The 8,274-nt window shown below is 42.3% G+C and overlaps 1 pseudogene across 1 annotated transcript; it reads right to left on the reverse strand.

Moving 5' to 3' along the window:
• Positions 1 to 3,821: 3,821 nt before the first annotated feature.
• On the reverse strand, positions 3,822 to 4,322 carry LOC308423263 (triosephosphate isomerase-like; annotated as a pseudogene). Its single transcript has one exon. The product of its transcript is annotated as a triosephosphate isomerase-like (transcript).
• Positions 4,323 to 8,274: the final 3,952 nt, after the last annotated feature.

The raw sequence follows: 8,274 nt of genomic DNA on the forward strand, positions 1-8,274 counted from the left end.
AGACTGTTTAAGATTCAAATTCACACTTTATAAAAACAAACTCTTGAAATCAGAGATTGGCTCACAATGATCTTACACAAAAATTAATGTGTAATCAGAGTGCAGAGGCTACCCCTCCTGAAAAAATGCATAGAGAAGTTCCAATGGGATAGAGAAATCGGATCGCAGAGCTTACCCTTTCTGAAAAACGTACAGAAAGGTTCTAATGGGAAGAAAGCAAAGGAAGGGCATATCCGGACACTTCCAAGCTTGCATTTCATCTTCCTCTTCTAGAGGGAAGGTGTGCAAGTGAAACCTTTCCAAGAACCATCTCAATGTATTGCTATGTGTGAGAGCTGATAATGTTTGTGGTGCTGCCTTGCGGGGCCTCTTTCCTTAGGGGTAGCTGAGCCCTATGAGTAGGTTTTGCCTCTTGCTGTCCTGTCAAGTTTGTCTCTAACATCCCAAAGAGCTCGCTGAGAACCTACCACTACCGAGGGCTGTAGTTTTCATGGGTATCTTTAAATACTACCGGGCTTCCGAGGGAAAACAAATTAAGAAAACCCTTATTAACAGAAAGGACAGTGGGGGTATGATCCTTCACAATCCTATTAGCTCAACAGACCAGTTTTCTATTTTTTTCTATCTTCCAGAATATCGGCGGGAATTTTGTCAAAGACAGCGGAGGTCTGGTCTTTAGGGTGTACTGGCTGGTAAGGTTTGGCAGAGAGAGCACTCTTCTCATCAGAAGGGTTCGGGCCAATGCGGCAGAAAGATCTAGGGTTGTGCTTCCAAGACCAGGATTTAGGTCCCACTTCTGTCCTGCACAAATCTGTGACTATTGGCATGCTAATTTGAACCGCAGACTCAGTTTCTCTAAATTAAAGATAGTAACACTAGAGTCATTACAAAGGGCAAACGAAACAAAAGAGGTAAATTAGCTTGCAAATGGTGACATAACCTCACAGTTAATGTGATCCATTTGAGAATCATTTGTTGACAGGCACATCAGCGTTATTAAGGCCGACAGTCATTTTCCGGACATCCTTCGATGGCACATACCTCTTCAATCTACCAATTGCAAAGTTTATAAGAGAAAGCTTTTCAAAAAGTTCTGTTTTGTGTAATAATACCTTTTTGTCTCATAGGTAGGGTTTAAAACATAAGGTAGGATCTTTAAATGCATATTTTTTAAAATTTTGTTTTTATTTTTGATTATGTGTCTGTGTCAGGGGGTGTGAGGATTGTAGGTGGTGGGAGATCAGGTGCCTTCAGAGGCCAGAAGGAAATGTCAGGTCTCCTAGACCTGGAGACTGTGAGCTGCCTAACGTGGTTCCTGAGAACCAAACTCAGGTCTTCAAGAGCAGTGAGTGCTGTGAGCCGCTAATCCATCTCCCAGTCCAAATGAGCCAGGATTAAAAATAAAAAAAACCAACCAAGAAGCACAGAGGCTTTTTAACACTTGCTCCTCGAGTTTATTAATAATGAGAGAACTGCACCAAAGGTGTATGCTTTGGTTAGAAATAGTGAGAGAAAATTATTTGCAAGGCCTACTTGGTTAAGTGCAATTATGCTAGCCTGTAATTTTTGTATTAGACTGCTGGTAGTTGGAAACCAAATAGTTGGAGATACTCATTAAATAAATTACCTCGATTAAGGAGTTTTTATTATGTAAATATAGGAGGGAAAGTTATCTGTGAAGTCTCTGGTCTCCTAAAATACAGGCTAATACAAGTTGATCAACATGATCAACAGGTCATCCTAGACCTTGTCTGCAAGGCCCATGGGAGCCGTTGCCCAGAGCCCTCTAATTCTGGGAGGACTTGTTTCAAGGTTTGTACTCAGGTTGCTGCTGTAGCTTGTGGCTCCTTGGAAAGGGTGACTATCAGACAACATAAACAGTCTGGTTTCTTCATGTCTAGAGATTCTGAACTGGACAAGGATGCTGTGGCGGCAGATTTAGGTTACAAGCGACGAGCAAAGCTGACTCAGGAAAGCTTGTGAGTTCTCAGATGACTAAGCATTGTCTGAGAACTTCACTCAGTTATCCATTCTATTCGGCAGGAACTACAATCACTGCGGTCCCCAGCTCCATGTCAATGGCGCCAATCTACATATCTCACTGAATGGTGAGTGTGTCACCGGTTTAAAAAAAATCCACTCACTCAATTAACTAAACAAAGAACAGAAAAGAGGACAAACACTGGTCTCCGATAATGTTCTCCTTGTTTGTCCGAGTCAGCATTGGCTGTCAAATTGTCTCAGCCTAGAGTCATCTGTGGGGCAGGGGTCTTAAATGAGTGGTAACTGGGTGTGGGAGGGGCTTCCAGGTAATAGGAAAAGAATGTGGGTGTTAGATGTGAAAATTCTAAGAAAACCTTTTTGCTGCTATGTTGTCAATGATTTCAGATTACCCTCCAAATAAAATTGTTTTGCTGAAATGGAATGGTCTAGAGAACACCTGAACTGTATTTCATGTCAAAATTGAGGGTAGTCCTGTAGACTTGACCCTGAAAAGAAATTAGATATCCTGATGGTGAAGATCAAGCTTAGTCTAACATCACCCCCTTTCACCCCTAACTTTATTTGTGGATCTCTTCCCTCTCCTCTATTCTTTTTTTTCCCCTCTCCTATCTAGTGTTAGGGTGTTGAAAGAGTATAAGAAATGGGGGTAGAGAACAGAAAAATCCACACAGTAGCAAAGGCTGGCTACAAACAGCAGTACTCATCTGCATGGAATGGAGCTGGTGGAAGTGAACATTATGTTTTCTTCTCAAATAACAATGAAGAATGCACAATTAGATTTAGTACATGATATTTGCTGATGATAATAAGCAATGTGTATGGCTTATGTTTTTATAGTACTGTACTGTATATGGTTATTTTTAAGTCTATTTCTCTTCACATGTTAAAACATTTACTGTCAAACAGTACTCTGGGTTATACTAGCAACAGCTTCAGACATCTGTTTATCATGTCTTTTTTACATTTAATTTAATCTCATAGTGCATTATCTTATGTATACATGTGTAATATCATATATGCATCGAATGTTTAGCATCTTTGGATTTATTTTTCAGATTGCTTGTATCACACGGGTTAACATTGGGGAAGGAGTTTCTGGTAACTGTCCCCAACTCATCTATGGGCCATGTGGTACACAAGTCCTAGCTGAATGTGTGCATAAATATTTGGATGACCGGATGTTTAGAAAGATTCCCAACTATAATGGATAAAATATAGCAGTGGCGTTCCTTTTCTTGGCAGAAGGGGAGCAGGTGTTCAGTTCCCTTATACTTAAGATGGTCCACAAACACAATACAAGGGCTTCTGCACTGTGGGAGAGGGGAGTATCCCAAGCCTCTTAGAGTAGGAGGATCTTGTTCTTAATGGATATTGAAATTCAGATCCAAAGGCTCTGAATTTTTGCATCACACATCTAGCAGGACTTGGGAATGAAGCTGGAGCCAATGCCATCTAAGTGACAGGCCAAAGTGACTCGAGGCCTACTTCCTCTGCTCCAGCCATGAGTTTGCATCCCAAACCAATGGAAGGCATTTTCACTTGTTAGGGCCCAAGGGGACATCCAGTTCTACTCTGTCCTCTCTTCAGGAAGTCACCTTGGTGACATATTTGATTCTAACCATGTGAGTGGTAAAGGGATTGGCCTGGTCTCAGGCATTATGGGGAGGTGTAAAAGGCTCAGGAAGGTACAGTGTGGATTAGGCCACAAGATGGGGTAGAAGATGTCATCAGAAACATGTGACTGGCGGGAGCAGTTAGTAAACTTCCGGGCAACCTAGTCCAGGCTGTGCAGGCAGGTAGCTGGGGGTGAGCATCACTCATTGTTTGGCACTGATGATGTCCACAAATTCAGGCTTGAGAGATGCACCGCCCACGAGGAAGCCGTCCACGTCAGGCTGAGCTTGCTAGCTCTTTGCAGGTTGCCCCAGTTACAGAACCTCTAAAGATAATCCGAGTGCACTGAGCCAGCCCATCAGAGACACTGGATTTCAGCCATCTCCAGGGCTTCTCATGGACTTCCTGGACCTGCTGAGGAATTGTGCTCTTACCAGTCCCAATGGCCCATACAGTTTCATAGGCCAGACCACCTTGTTCCAGTCCTTACGTTATCTGCGATGACCTTGGTTTGCATGAAAACAACCTTCTCAGTGATGCCAGCTTCCCTTTCGTCTAACTCCCCCCCATGCAGGCAATCACTCCGAGTGCCTCTGATAGGGCATGGCTCACTTTCTGCCCGATCAACTCATCTGATTCCCCAAAGACGTGCTTTATTTCCGAGTGCCCCAGCACCACCCGGTGGCTCCTAAGTCTTTGATCATGCAGGGCTGATGTCCCCAGTGAAGGCCCATTGGACACTTTGAAGCACTTCTGTGCAGCCACGGCAGTTTTAGGATCCAGCTTCTGTCTGGAGGTCCACGTAGGCGGTTGGCGATGCACAAATCACCCTGGTGTCTGTCGGCACACTGGCTGCGTTCAGGGTGCAGATAGGTTCTCCCAGGCGCTTCTCCCCCCACCCCCCGTTCATCTTTCAGTTGCCCCTCCCCCTCCATGAAGAAGTTCCTGGAAGGTTCCACGGCACTAAGCTCACGTCTCTGAAGGTCAGTACCAGCAGTGGCGTTCCTGATGTACAGCTCACAATGCACAAACATATGTTACTTCTGATTTGTGGATATAAAGTCTGTCAAACAGAGAAGGGAAGAACTACAGTTCCAGAAGGCATTCCACTGGTGACAACAGCCTGGTACTTCAGTGAAGAAGGATACGGAGATCTAAGGCATACCCTCACCACAGTTTTAGCTGTGACCACGACTTTCATCTCTTCCTCCCGAGTGTGAGGGATCCAGCATTTTGATATGATTAATGTAAACTATCTGTATCCATGCTCTTATTGTACGATGGCAATGTATGCGCTGGGAAACATAACATTGACCTACAAGACTGCAAAGGGTTTAGCAGAGAGTTTCTGTTCTGTGTTTCATGACGCAAGCCTAAATTTATTTTGGTGAGCAGTGTCATTTGGGGAAATGTGCTTTAGAATGAGAAGATCAGGAGAAGGTAAAAGATGGGATGGAGTCAACGAGTGTTCTGAGAAATGCGCCAGACAGAATTATTCAACAAATATGGCTGGGCAACATTGTATGGACAAAAGAATGCTTTGCAAGAGCCAAGGTTTGAATTTTGAACTAGTGAGTTTATTAAGTGTGCATCAGGCCAAAGCAAAATAGTAAGTAGAAAGTATCAAGAAGATAGCAAAATCTTATCAAATAGGGCACACGCACACACACACACACACACACACACACTGCAGAAGTGGAGTGGGGACCCTTTGGCAACTGTCAGATGGAATTTCCAGACAGAGCAGAGGTCCCTCTGGCGAGGCTTCTAAGTGAAAAGGTAGCAGTAGCCAGAAAGGGCATCAAAGTGAATTCTCACAACACCTTGCACAAGTCAGCTTGGGGAGTTGAGGCAGTCAGCTGGGGAAGTTGAGGCAGTCAGCGGGCAATTCCTGTTGAGCCTCTTCTCTATCACTGAGCTGGACTTTCAACTTGTCCTTTTCAGGGAAGACATTGTAATATTGTGGGATGAGCAATGAGAAGGGAAATGATTTACCTTCTGACTTTTCTCAAAGGTGCAATAAATAGTTTCCCTGTTGGGCTATCTCATTGTTCTTTCTTCTCCTGGCCCAAAGCTAAGGAGGATAGACCAGTTACAGAAATGGGGCAGCTTGGAGGACCCCTTGAGACAACATGCTTGGGTCTGCACTGAGGTCTAGGAGTGATGGAAACAACTCATGGCAATTATGAATATAATGTATATTGTGATTTATTATTGGGATAGGTTGATACCCAATCCAACATGTCCTCTTGAACATTTTAATAAGTGGAATTTTGTAACCATGGTAAAGTGGCTCTTCATTCTAGCTGATGGTGCCAAAAGACTTGTTCCTATACCTAAAGGTTCTCGCAGCTATGGAAATTCTGTAGGGAAACTTGTAATTTATATCACTGTATTGAGATTGTCCTTCTTTTGATAAAGGTCAAACTAAGAAATTGTTCGTCAGACATAGGAAATATTTTAGTCATTCCATTATCCTCCATGCAGGAGGGAGGAAGGCCAGCTATTTGATAGCACATTATAAAAATGGTCTTAATAAAAGATTATGAAATGAGGTGGAGAGAGCCACTTTGTCTCATTGGACTCCTGACTTGGATCCTAGAATCAGTTAACTTACGGTCAACTGTAATGACACTTGTCCTTAATGAGCCTACCATATGGGCATGGCTAAATTGTTGTGAAGGACAGCAGATACTTTTGTAGTTTTATGAATTTGTTCTGTAATGGAATAGAATTATTCTATGGTATAACATGTTGGTCCTATTCTAATATGTAAGTAGATCTTATGAGAACATTTTGTGGATAAATATATGAGAAATGGAGTTGAAGTGCCTTAAATATATAATAGGTGTTGTTGGACCACATGATGGAGTCTTTGAACCACATGGAATTCACTTTCCCTCTGGAAGGACTAGAGAACAAAGGTCAGCCATATTTGCAGCTGGCCATGTCCCCACAATAAAACCTTAGGATACTGTTACTGTTGATGTTATTGACAAGAAAGTTAACACTGTTTTCAAGTTTATAAAGAGATGACTTGGAAGCTCCATTTCGGGAAACCTTGAGCACCGTACTTTATAGTGTATCGAACCACAGCAATGAGTGGATCAGCTTTCAGATGATTCTATGAATTATTAGAACTGTGAGTGACCTTGGGAAACCAAAAAGTCTGTAATCAGCATCAGAAGTGGGGGGGGGGGGCTGGTGGTCCTTACCCCGAATTCCACAGGTTCATTTTGTGATCACATTTGGATCATTCTTTCCTTTCCCCAAACCACACTAAGCATCCTTTGATGGTTCCTTAGATACTATTCCAACTGTTCCATAATCCACAGTAAAACACCCTTAAGATCTTAATACAGATGTATGCATGAAATAAAAAGTGACTTTAAATGTACAGAAACAATTTGCTTTACATTAATAATTTATCTAGTTTTATTTGTTTCTAAACAAAAAGAAAAGAAGATTCATTCCTTAGAGCATTATGCACTGTTTTTATTAAACCCCAAGAAAATCTCTTAAGGATTTTAGATTATGAAAGTCACCCAATATACTTTGTGATACACTGTGACATACCGTAACTTCCAAAAAGTTTTAAATCCTATCTTATTTTATTCTCTTTTGGAAGTGAGATTGCATGGACGGAGGGCAGAGGGGGCGTGTGGCTTTGGAGTGATGGAAAATTTACAGAGAATCAATAAAATATTAAAAAAAAGTCATTAAAATTCACTTTTTTTCCTACTAAACGTCTCTAAAAATTTTTCCACATTAAACTCAAGCTAGATGCAGGCATGAGACTGTTCTTCCTGTCCTGCAGCAAGAGCAGGTAGCATCATTTGGTACTTTTAAATGGTTCTTGTGGGAAGGAAGATCTATTCTGACCCACAGTGTCTTGGAGTGAAGGTGGCTGGATTCACAAGCAGATCTTGTAGAGTCATGAGAACATTTGCTCACATCTTGGTAGACTCGGGAGTGGAAAGCCCAGGGTTGGAAATGTTGCTGGACTAGACCTCTGAAGGCCTGTCCTCTACATGGTCTGCTTCTAGGCAGGTCCCAGCTCTTAAAGGTCCCATGAAAGCAGTGTCATAAGCTGGGCACATGAACTGGATCAGGGGTGGGAAGACTTTACAACCAGAGTATAATACTATTGTGTGTGTGTGTGTGTGTGTGTGTGTGTGAATGTTTGTGTGTTCATGTGTGTGTACCTGTCTGTGTGTGCATGTGTGTGTGTACATGTGTGTGTCTGTGTAAATGCTTGTGTGTAAATGGTTGTGTCCATGTGTATGTGTGAATGTTTGTGTTTGCATGTGTGTGTGTGAATGTTTGTGTGTGTGTGTGTTTATACACATGTTCATGTGTGTGTTTATGGGTATGAAGGTGGATATGCATGCCAGGGCATGTAAGTATCAGGGAATGTTTGAATTACAAAAGATAATCTGAGTGTCATGCCTCGGTTTTCCACCTTGTGGAAAAACAGAACGAAACAAACAACCACCACCACCAACAAAACCCAACTTCTTATAATATAGATCACGCTAGCCTCAAATTTGGTATGATCTCCGCTTAAGTCTCTGCCTCGTTATGATGGTCCTAGACAACATAGGCAGTCATATTTTGAGCAGAAAAAAGTAATGCATGTCTCTCTTTGCACAGCAC

This window comes from Micromys minutus (genome assembly GCF_963924665.1).
Source record: "Micromys minutus genome assembly, chromosome: 8".
NCBI lineage: Eukaryota > Metazoa > Chordata > Mammalia > Rodentia > Muridae > Micromys > Micromys minutus.